Source organism: Dendrobates tinctorius, unplaced genomic scaffold (genome assembly GCF_039654945.1).
Source record: "Dendrobates tinctorius isolate UK_male_01 unplaced genomic scaffold, ASM3965494v1 ptg000081l, whole genome shotgun sequence".
Lineage (NCBI taxonomy): Eukaryota > Metazoa > Chordata > Amphibia > Anura > Dendrobatidae > Dendrobates > Dendrobates tinctorius.
This window is the reverse complement of record NW_027361749.1, coordinates 12,488,895-12,501,370: the sequence shown is the minus strand read 5'-3', so window position 1 is coordinate 12,501,370 and position 12,476 is coordinate 12,488,895. Positions and strand designations below refer to the sequence as shown.

Genomic DNA, 12,476 nt, shown 5'->3' with positions numbered 1-12,476 from the left:
GCGCGGAAAATTCCACAGCAGAATCTGCAACGTGTGCACATACCCTTCCTGTGTAGACATCCTCACCAGACCGCGTTCATCCTTTCACTATTGCCATTTTCCTTCTGCGAGGGCACGCAGCAGGAGCTGCTCATACAAGCACTTCATCGTAGCTTCAGGACCTTCCATCACGTAACCACTAGGACCTGCGGTCACGAGACTCCCAGTGTGTACTGAGGTCACGTGACGGAAGGTCCTGAAGCTACTATGAAGTGTAAGAGCAGCTCCTGCCGCACACCCTCGCAGAGGGAAAATGGCAAAAGTGAAAGGATGAACGCAGTCTGGTGAGGATGTCGGTATAGACACAGGAAGAGCCACAGGGGAGCTGGGAGCAAGGAGCCATCATCGGAAGGTGAGTTAAGTGTGCTATTTTATCATGTGCGTGCCAGCAGGGGAATATAATGACGGAGGGCCGTGTGAGTGCCAGCAGGGGGGAATATAGTGATGGGGGGCTGTGTGCGTGCCAGCAGGGGGGGAATGTAATGACAGGGGCCATGTGCGTGCCAGAAGGGGGAAATATAGTGACAGGGGGGACATGTGCTTGTCAGCAGGGGCAATATAGACAGAGGGGGGCCATGTGCGTGCCAGCAGTGGGGCATATAGAGAGGGGGGGCCATGTGCGTGCCAGCAGGGGGCATATAGTGACCGGTGGGGCAATGTGCATGTCAGCAGGGGGCATATAGAGAGGGGGGCCATATCCAGGATGGGATGGGGGCTATGTGCCAGCACAAGGGGGCAATGTGCCAATGTACCAGCAGCACAGGGGGGGCCATGTACCAGCACAAGAGGGCCATGTGCCAGGATGAGAGTTATACAGATACCAGGATGAGTGACATATATATGATTTGTAAGACGGACACTGACATTATAAGACAGACCTCCATTTAACATAAAAAAATATTTTTTTCTCTTTTTCTTCACCAAATTTGGGGGTGCGTCTTACAATCAGGTGCGTTTTATAAAGCGAAAAATACGGTGTATTTTTGGATGGGCCGGACATACATATATATATATATATATATATATATATATATATATATATACAGTGGGGAAAAAAAGTATTTAGTCAGTCAGCAATAGTGCAAGTTCCACCACTTAAAAAGATGAGAGGCGTCTGTAATTTACATCATAGGTAGACCTCAACTATGGGAGACAAACTGAGAAAAAAAAATCCAGAAAATCACATTGTCTGGTTTTTTTTCATTTTATTTGCATATTATGGTGGAAAATAAGTATTTGGTCAGAAACAAAATTTCATCTCAATACTTTGTGATATATCCTTTGTTGGCAATGACAGAGGTCAAACGTTTTCTGTAAGTCTTCACAAGGTTGCCACACACTGTTGTTGGTATGTTGGCCCATTCCTCCATGCAGATCTCCTCTAGAGCAGTGATGTTTTTGGCTTTTCGCTTGGCAACACGGACTTTCAACTCCCTCCAAAGGTTTTCTATAGGGTTGAGATCTGGAGACTGGCTAGGCCACTCCAGGACCTTGAAATGCTTCTTACGAAGCCACTCCTTCGTTGCCCTGGCGGTGTGCTTTGGATCATTGTCATGTTGAAAGAACCAGCCACATTTCATCTTCAATGCCCTTGCTGATGGAAGGAGGTTTGCACTCAAAATCTCACGATACATGGCCCCATTCATTCTTTCATGTACCCGGATCAGTCGTCCTGGCCCCTTTGCAGAGAAACAGCCCCAAAGCATGATGTTTCCACCACCATGATTTACAGTAGGTATGGTGTTTGATGGATGCAACTCAGTATTCTTTTTCCTCCAAACACGACAAGTTGTGTTTCTACCAAACAGTTCCAGTTTGGTTTCATCAGACCATAGGACATTCTCCCAAAACTCCTCTGGATCATCCAAATGCTCTCTAGCAAACTTCAGACGGGCCCGGACATGTACAGGCTTAAGCAGTGGGACACGTCTGGCACTGCAGGATCTGAGTCCATGGTGGCATAGTGTGTTACTTATGGTAGGCCTTGTTACATTGGTCCCAGCTCTCTGTAGTTCATTCACTAGGTCCCCCCGCGTGGTTCTGGGATTTTTGCTCACCGTTCTTGTGATCATTCTGACCCCACGGGGTGGGATTTTGCGTGGAGCACCAGATCGAGGGAGATTATCAGTGGTCTTGTATGTCTTCCATTTTCTAATAATTGCTCCCACAGTTGATTTCTTCACTCCAAGCTGGTTGGCTATTGCAGATTCAGTCTTCCCAGCCTGGTGCAGGGCTACAATTTTGTTTCTGGTGTCCTTTGACAGCTCTTTGGTCTTCACCATAGTGGAGTTTGGAGTCAGACTGTTTGAGGGTGTGCACAGGTGTCTTTTTATACTGATAACAAGTTTAAACAGGTGCCATTAATACAGGTAATGAGTGGAGGAAAGAGGAGACTCTTAAAGAAGAAGTTACAGGTCTGTGAGAGCCAGAAATCTTGATTGCTTGTTTCTGACCAAATACTTATTTTCCACCATAATATGCAAATAAAATGAAAAAAAAACAGACAATGTGATTTTCTGGATTTTTTTTTCTCAGTTTGTCTCCCATAGTTGAGGTCTACCTATGATGTAAATTACAGACGCCTCTCATCTTTTTAAGTGGTGGAACTTGCACTATTGCTGACTGACTAAATACTTTTTTTCCCCACTGTATATATATAATATGTGTGTGTGTTTTCAAGATTATTTGGTATTAAACGATGTTTACAGTTGTGTTTTACAATGCGATTTTAACAGGAGCTTTTACATAGAGAGAACTGCTGTACGTAAAAGCTCAAGGTAAAATCGCATTGCATACGGTTGCCATACGGATGTCACTCTGTTACTAGTTGCGAGGAAATCGTATCCTTCCATTGCAAACGGATTACATACGGATCTCTGTTCAGGAAATATTTGTGTGATTCTCGGCCATCAAAATCGGACCGATTTTTTTATACGGTAAGTGTGACTCCAGCCTTAGATAGAATACACAGTCCGGTGAAAACCATGTTCTTCTTTTCAGATTTTCCCTATTACAGCAAATGTATCACACTGATTAATCAAATGCAACATTAGATCGCTTAGCCAACATTAATAATAAATTGATTTTCCCACTGCAGAAAGTGAGAAACTATCCTACTGGCACCCCCACGCCGATCTTTACAATAAGGGCTCACTCACACGAGTGTGTAACACAGCCGAGCGCTATGCAATGTTTTATTGGATAGCACTCGGCCCAATGTTATACTATGGGCAAGTGATGACAAGTGATTCTTTTTTTCTCTTGCCAATTCGATTCACATGCACCCAGAAACAGTCACTGACTGGAGTAAGATTTGGGTCAGAAGCTCCTCATTAATTCATCTGACTCTACCACGCCAGCTCATCAAGACTAACATGAAAATCACTGCTGCTGATGAATCAAGGCTTAAGACTATGAAAGTAAGTTTTAGACTATGCCAATTTAGACGTTTTTCATAAAAATGCTTCAATGTCTGGTAATCTGCTCATACACCAAACTACATTTGGGCTGTGCAGCAACGTTAGTAATTCTATTAGTTTAAGGGTATGTTTCCACGGGCACAAACCGGCAGAGCTTTGGACACAGCACATGTCCGGCCCATCCAAAGCGCTGCCGGCTTTTGTACGCGTGGCTATTCCGCATGTGTTCATTGAACCATGCGGAATCACAGTGTCCTATATATTGTATGGGTGACTTTATACTGCGGAGACGGAGAATCTTTCAATGATAAATGGACATGCTACGGTCTGGAAAGATGCGCCGCATGTCTGATTATGCAGGGAGGCGTCCCTGCACGCATAGTGAAGATGGGATTTCATGAAATCCCATCCACTATGCTGTAACATCTGGTCGCGGCGGCTGTAAGGCAGCGTCCAACCTGCAGCATTTATTGACCGTGAAAACATACCCTTAGGGTATGTGCGCAAGTTGAGCATTTGCTTGAAGAATTTTCTGCAAGGTTTCTGTATCTCTTGGCAGCAAAAACGCTGGGGAAAATCCACACCGTTTTTAGTGCATATTTTTGCTCTGCATTCAATGGATCAAAAACGCAGGAAAAAACGCACATTGACATTTTGCAGATTTAAAGGGAACCTGTCACCTGGATAGGCCGATATGAGATGCGGCCACCGCCTTTCAGGGCTGATATACAGCATTCTATAATGCTATATGGTGGGGAAAAAGGTATTTAGTCAGCCACCAATTGTGCAAGTTCTCCCACTTAAAAAGATGAGAGGCCTGTAATTGACATCATTGGTAGACCACAACTATGAGAGTCAAAATGAGAAAATAAATCCAGAAAATCACCTTGTCTGATTTGGCAAGATTTATTTTGCAAATTATGGTGGAAAATAAGTATTTGGTCACATAAAAACATGCAAGATCTCTGGCTCCCACAGACCTGTAACTTCTCCTTTAAGAGGCTCCTCTGTCCTCCACTTCTTCCCCACTATATAAAAGCCTCCAACCCGACACCTGGAAAAACTGAAAAATAACTTATACTCACCTGCGGAGCAGTCCGGTCCGAGGGGTGTTGTTCTTCTTGGTCCGACGCCTCACATACTCTTACGATGTCGTCCTCCTTGTTGCTTCATGAGGATAATGCGTCCCTGCATCATCCACACAGTCTGCTCGGCATTGCGCTCCTGCGCAGGCGTACTTATCTGCCCAGTTGAGGGCAGAGCAGAGTACTGCAGTGCGCAGGCACCGGGAAAGGGCAGTCCTGCACACTGCAGGACTTTGCGCTGTACTCAACAGGGCAGATAAGTACACCTGCGCAGGAGCATGATGCCGAGCACACTGTGTGGATAATGAAGGGACAAGCGCCACCCCTCGGACTGGACCGCCCTTGCAGGTAAGTATAAGTCATTTTTCTTCTCTTCCAGGTCAGGTTGTGGGATTATATACAGCATTATAGAATGCGGTATATCAGACCTGAAAGGTGGTGGCCTTACTGCATATCGACCAAACCTGGTGACAGGTTCCCTTTAAACTCAGAGCAAATCCAGGAAGGAAAAGTACTTATCATGTGCACAACACTTCAGGATTCTCATTGACTTGATTGGCTGGCATAAAGATTCCCTAGCATTATTGGACCAATTCCGCAAAAAAAAAAAAAAAAAAACGCCGCAAAAACACATAAAAAAAACCCACACTGTTTGCACACAGCCTTAAGGTGTCAGAATTATTAGGATATGTTTCCACGTTCAGGAAACGCTGCGAATTGGACGCCGAGTGCAGCCGCAGCATCCAAACCGCAACGGCCAGATGTTACAGCATAGTGTAGGGGGATTTTATGAAATCCCATCCACTATACGTTCATAGACAAAGGCGGCAGACCTGCGTAACCTGACATGCGGCGTATCTTTATAGACCACGGCATGTCTATTTATCTTGCGGAGACGCTATGCGGGCATCATGTTACATTTGCAGAGTCCCTGATGCACCTAAACTGTGGAAACTCCCCACAAATGACCCCATTTTGGAAACTAGACCCCCTAAGGAACTTATCTAGATGTGTGGTGAGCACTTTGAACCCCGAAGTGCTTCACAGAAGTTTATAACGCAAAGCTGTGAAAATAAAAAATCATTTTTGTCCTCAAAAAATGATTTTTTAGCTCACAAATTTTTATTTTCACAAGGATAACAGGAGAAACTGGACCCCAAAAGTTACTGTCCAGTTTGTCCTGAGTACGCTGATACCCCATATGTGGGGGGGAACCATTGTTTGGGCGCACGTAAGGGCTGAGAATGGAAGTAGTGACGTTTTGAAATGCAGACTTTGATGGAAAGGTCTGTGGTCATCATTACGTTTGCAGAGCCCCTGATGTGCCTAAACAGTAGAAACCCCCCACAAGTGACCCCATTTTGGAAACTAGACCTTCCAAGGAACTTAACTAGATGTCTGGTGAGCACTTTGAACCCCCAAGTGCTTCACAGAAGTTTATAACGCAGAGACGTGAAAATTAAAAAAAAAATTTTTTCCACAAAAATAATTTTTTAGCCCCCAATTTTTTATTTTCCCAAGGGTAACAGGAGAAATTAGACCACCAAAGTTGTTGTGCAATTTTTCCTGAGTACGCTGATACCCCATATGTTGGGGTAAACCACTGTTTGGGCACACGTCGGGGCTTGGAAGGGAGGGAGCACCGTTTGACTTTTTGAACTCAAAATTGGCTGGAATCAATGGTTGCACCATGTTGCGTTTGGAGAGCCCCTGATGTGCCTAAACAGTGGAAACCCCTCAATTCTAACTCCAACCCTAACCCCAACACACCCCTAATCCTAATCCCAACCCTAACCATTACCCTAACCCCAACACACCCCTAACCCTGTCCTTAACCCTAATTCCAACCCTAACCCTAATTCCAACCCCAACCCTAATTCCAACCCCAACCCTAATTCCAACCCTAACCCTAATTCCAACCCTAACCCTATTTCCAACCCTAACCCTATCCCTCTTTCCAACCTTAACCCTAATGGAAAAATAAAAATAAAAATAATTTCTTTATTTCATTAGTTGTTCCTGCCTATGGGGGTGAAAAAGGGGGGTTTATTTACTTTTCATTCTATTTTGATCACTGTGATAAACTCTCACAGTGATCAAAATAGAATGAATGAATCTGCAGCCAGCGGGCGCACTGCGCATGCCATTTTCCAAGATGGCGGCGCCCATGAAGCAGGACCGCGGGACACCGGGAGCAGGAGAGGGACATCGGAGGTACCGGGGGGGGAGCCCAGAGAAGGGGGAGGGGAGATGATGACGGCGGCGCCGTCAGTCGGTATCGAGGGACGATCGGCCCCGTGAGTTGTGTGGGGGGGGGTCGGATCATGGTCTCCAGCCATGTCCGATGCTACTGCAGCATTGGCCATGGCTGGATTGTAATATTTCATCAATTTTCATTGATGAAATATTACTATCGCTCTGATTGGCTGTTTCACTTTTAACAGCCAATCAGAGCGATCGTAGCCACGTGGGGGCGAAGCCACGCCCCCTGTGGTGGAGAACAAAGCCCCCTGTATCTGCGGGTCGGGTGACCTTTCAGTGACCCCGGTCACCCGACCCGCAGGGGGCCTTTAAAGTCATGACGCTACATAGGCGTCATGGGTCGTTTTGGCAGGACTTTTCATGACGCCTATGTGGCGTCAAAGGGCGTGAAGGGGTTAATTAATTATTAAATTCATTTTAATACACTTTTTATAGTATAATAGCAGTAAAGGACGTGACAGGTTCCCTTTCAAGGAATCTGCTGCACTGATGTGAAAAACTGGTGTTAAAAAAATGCTGTAACTGTTTTGCTACAGTTATGGATACTTAAAAACAAACAAAAACACACCAGTCAAGGCATAGTTCAGGGATAAAATGAAGATAAATGCAATTAAACAGTACCCACATAAGACATACCTTACACGCCTTCCTTCTATTATTTGCACCATTTTAGTTTTTCATTAGTAGGTTATGTCAACAACAATTCATGAGGTTATTTCCACAGCAATTTTCCTTGCTTATGCTCCATCCTTGTTTATGCTCCATCCGTTGCCTCTAAAGTCTGTTACGAGTACCACCACACCAAAACAAACTTGTCACTTTGCATTAACCATGTTAAATTAAAGGTAACCTGTTAGAAACTTTAACCCCCTCGCCAAATCATTTATAAGCCTGAGTAGCCCTTTAAAAGAATAGCAAAAGTGTTGCTCAAGCAGCAAGAGATCACGTTTTGAAGTTGTGTCTGGAAGTGCATTGGGACGTGACAATGCACCTCTAGTTTTTTAGCCTCACGCTTTCTTTCCTACCAAGAAGCCCCCCCTTCACTGGCTGATTAGTACTCAGAGATAAGCGAATTTGATCGGGTCCCTGCTTATTCGGCAAGCTATAGCGCTTAAAGAAAACGCTGCAGAGGGAATCCAGATACATGGAGTGCACCAGCTGATCGGCGCTGCAGCTGCATGTGTCGCAGCTGTGTCACTGTCACAACACATGCATGGAGAGCCTGTGTGTTGTGACAGTGACACAGCTGCGACACATGCAGCTGCAGCGCTGGACAGCTGATCAGCCAGCATGCTCCATGTATCCGGGTTCCCTCTGCAGCTTATTCGGTAAGCGCTATAGCTTGCCGAATAAGCAAGGACCCGATAAAATTGGATCATCTCTAGTAGTCAGCCACTGAAAAAGCAAACGATCTGTCAATGAGCTACAAGAAGGGGGGTGGGAAACTCATTAACAAATATAGTGTGAGGCTGAGAAGCTAGAAGCGTACCAAATCACTCAGAACAACCTCAAAACACAATCTCTCGCTGAGGTTCAGTGCAATGCTTCGGGATCATACAAAGATTAAGTGACTTACCATAGCTTTTAAAAGACTGTACAATCATTTTGAGGGTTTGGGATAAATGAATGGAGTTTCTGACATGTTCCCTTTAAGAAGACCTAATGCAGCATGAGTAATGTGCAGACTGGACCTGCAGACTTTATCTCCTGCCCTTAGCAGTGTTTTCTTAACTTCGAGAGTCATTTCTATCGCCACAGATTAGTCTTGTCAGATACTCATGCATTTTACTAGTTATTAAACTTTCAGCAGTTCTTGGTATATTAATATTTTTCTTTTTATGTTGACAGCTCATAGCCTTAGGCCTGTTTCACACTTCCGTTTTCTGGCGTCAGTCAAAATCCGTTCTTTTTTCAATATGAAAAAGAACTTATTGCTCGATACGGGTTGCTGTGTCTTTCCGCTATGATGGGGCATGTCCGTATATCCTTGTTCTTATGCCTTGAATACATTTTTGTATATTTGGAAGCTGGAAACTTTTCCAATAACGATACGACCCGGGCAGGATCGCTGGTGCATCGCTAAATGGTCGCTAGTGAGCTGCCAAACAGGCAGATGTCACTAGCGATGCAGCAGCGGTCGGCGGTCGTTAGCTGTCACACGCAGCAAGGGTGACGTCTTCCGCCCGTGTCCATGGAGTCGCTTGTCGGCCCCAGCAGGAAGCTGACAACGAGAAATGGACCATCCCATTCTTGCGCGATCAGCAATATCCAGCGGGGAGCCGGGTCGGAGGTAAGTGTCACATGTAGCGAGATCGCTACCGATATCACTGTTGCATCACAAAATCAGTGACGCTTTAGCGATATCGCTAGCGATCTCGCTCTGTGTGAAGGGGGCTTTACTGTGCTGGAGGTAATAAAACTCTGGATCTTTTATCAATGACGCCATTAGACGTAGTGAAACATATCTCCCCTCCAGCACGTTATCAGCGACTTTGTCACAACTTGTAAAGTATTTATAGATAAATATCAGCTGCCACCTTTACAAACTATACTATATGCCCAGAATATATTATGGAACCTTTGTTCATGATGATGTGGGTTATAATGATCTAGACAATGTTACACTTAATGACATAAATTGTGTGTCAATTTCTACGATATATAGTAAAGTGAGAAGTTGCTTGATTCTATTGTGTCCAGAATCAGTTTTGAAAGTTTGGACAAAACAAATAGGGGGAATATCTGGGAGAAAAAATATTGAAAGTTTGGACAATGGCTCGGAAGTTTATCATTAATGAAAACTGAAGAGATACACAATATCGTATAATTTACCGGTTTAAGGCTGTGTTCACAAGTTATCGTTTTTTCGCATTTAAGCATTTTTACCTGCAAAAACGCTTAAAAACGCATATATTAAGCATCCCATTCTTAGAATGCATTCCGCAATTTTTGTGCACATGATGCATTTTTTTCCGCAAAAAAAACGCACCGAGGGAAAAAAACGCAGCATGTTCATTAATTTTGCAGAAAAATCCGCATTTCCAACTATATTCAATGAGAAGGTGGATACTACAGAAAAAAACCGTGAAAAAAAACCCACAGAAACTGCGCAAAAAACACGACAAAAACGCGAAAAAATAAAAATGCAGATTTCTTGGGAAGGAGTCAGGTTTTGCTCAGGAAAAATCTGCTTACGTGTGCACATAGCCTTAACATACCTCCCAGCACACTTCAGCAGAATTTTACAATGATCCAAGTGTAAGACATACAAAACGGATTTATGACATGGACTGTGGCATTGTAACATAGTTCAAAATTTCTGGGCTCAAATCCAATCAATTGTGGAAAATATATGCAGTTAGGTCTTATGCTATTGATCTTTCATGATCGGGAAGAGAAAGCCAACGATGGGATTAAATATTCTGGACAGCTTCTATTTCTAAAGAATACCTTTTGAAAGAATAGATGGTGTTGTTGTCCCTATCAGAACCAATTTAAACGTTTACTTAAAATAGATAGAAACAGATCGCAATAAATAAAAAATGTCTGTTTTGTGTTTTGAAAAATGAAGAAAGTTTATTCTGACATACTGTAATGTTTCAGAGACACAGCAGGTGATGCAACTTTTTATACACACTGAACGGTATCGCTTGGAAGATTTGCAGGGCAACAAGGAAGGCTTATGTACAGTAATTAATCTGACTGTGATGACCTCAGAGATTATTATATTGCTTAAAGGGAATCTGTCACCCCTGTTTTCAAATATGAGCTGCCGGCACCGCCATCAGGGGCTTATCTACAGCATTCTGTAATGCTGTAGATACGCCCCCAATGTAACCTGAAAGATAAGAAAAAAGAGTTAGGGTCCAGTTACATTTAGCGATGCACCAGCGATCCCAACAACGATCAGGATCGCTGGTGCATCGCTAAATGGTCGCTAGTGAGCTGCCAAACAGGCAGAACTCACCAGCGACACAGCAACGATCCAGCGATGCTCGGCGGTCGCTCCTCCCTGTCACACGGCAGCGATGATGACGACTTCCGCCTGCGTCCATGCGTCGCTAGTCGGCACCAGTGGGATGCCAATGAGAAAAAAATGGCCCAGGACGTTCCTGCGCGATCAGCGATATCCAGCAGGGGGGGCGGTGGGAGGCAAGTGTCACATGTAGCGAGATCGCTAGCGATATCGCTGTTGCGTCACAAAATCGGTGACGCTTTAGCGATCTCGCCATGTGTAAAAGGCCCTTTAGATTATACTCACGGGGGGGGGGGGGGGGGGCGGTCCGGTGCCTCCCATCTTCATACGATGCCGTCCTCTTCATTCCTTCCTGTCGTGGCTCCTGCACAGGCGCACTGCTCTGCCCTCTTTTTTTCTTCTCTTTCAGGTTACATCAGAAGCTTATCTACAGCATTACAGAATGCTGTAGATAAGCCCATTATGGCGGTGCTGGCAGCTCATATTCGAAAAAAGGGGTGACAGATTCCCTTTAACAAACAGTCATACATGATGACTTAAAAGTGTTATGGTAATTTTAAGTGTTTACAATTTTTTTTCTCATTCTTTATTTTCTTGTTACATTTCTTATGTAAATTTACAAAAACACAATTAAAAGTTAAAAATTATAAAAGCAAAAAAGGTTCATATAAGGACAGTTTAAACAATATGGTTAAATTCTACTGTACATGTAAACAATGACATGGGCAGTGGCTTTGTTCCGCCCGGGGGATCTAATATTTCCTAGTTGCATTCAGTGCAATGTTCTTGTACATAAGGTAATTTATGGTTGTAAAGTATAGTTACATTTGACGCCTACAGTCCATAACATAGTATACCAAGGAGTGGCTTGTACTTGGTGTACTATGGATACTTCTTTTTGTATCATGAACTTAATGAATAAGTAAACTCTTTAGAAAGTAAGCCGTTTTAAATGTTTGAAGAAACTTAATAACCCTGGAATTTCCAAGTCAGAACAAAAAGTTGCTGAACATGTTATTTGCTGAAGGGTCAAAATCTCACTGAGGACTGGGCTATAAGGCACAGTGCAATGGCTATTTGTCTCCCTTAGCGAAGGTCAGACAAGCACAAAACTTACTGGACTAGTCATGTTTGCAAACTGTAGATGTGAATAGCTCCAAGTGCAGGTCTGTGTGCATATCCGCATAGTTGAAGGGTACAAGAGCTGCCTGATTTTTACATGCATTAGTAAACCAGACTAGTGCATGCTGTGATATGCTTCCATGCAGATCTGAAGTCTATGTGTAAAGCAGCCCACATCCACCTGTACAAGCTACAATTAGTCTGTAGGCAGTCACCTGCATACACGATCAGCACTCTGACCCAAAAAAAAAAATGAGAACATACATCTAGGGTTCATTCTAACTTCACTTTTTCATGTATGAGTTCTAGCCATGTACATTATAATCTACAGCAGTGTTTGGATGTTAGTGGTTTTTTGTTTTTTTTTACAGACCTCGTACGATTTTTGAGTCATGGATCAAGATCACCAATGCAAATCTATGAGTCCGTGAAGAAGAAAAAAAAAAAAAAATCAGACAGCGCTCAGTTGACATCCATGTGCTCTCTGCTTTTCATCTTTGTTTGGAGAAACTTGAGGAAACTTTTTATGTGGGAAAAAAAATTCTTGACCAAAACCACATATGAATATCGTTC

At 43.7% G+C, this 12,476-nt stretch overlaps 1 protein-coding gene and 1 long non-coding RNA gene across 4 annotated transcripts in view; one reads left to right on the top strand and one right to left on the bottom strand.

Moving 5' to 3' along the window:
* The window catches only part of SPIDR (scaffold protein involved in DNA repair), a 787,075-nt gene that overhangs the window by 602,992 nt on the left and 171,607 nt on the right, over nt 1-12,476 (bottom strand). The gene's annotated exons all lie outside the window — the stretch shown is intronic.
* On the top strand, nt 3,339-12,361 carry LOC141096886 (uncharacterized). Its single transcript, XR_012233805.1, has 2 exons — nt 3,339-3,458; nt 12,275-12,361. It is a non-coding gene; the product is annotated as an uncharacterized lncRNA (long non-coding RNA).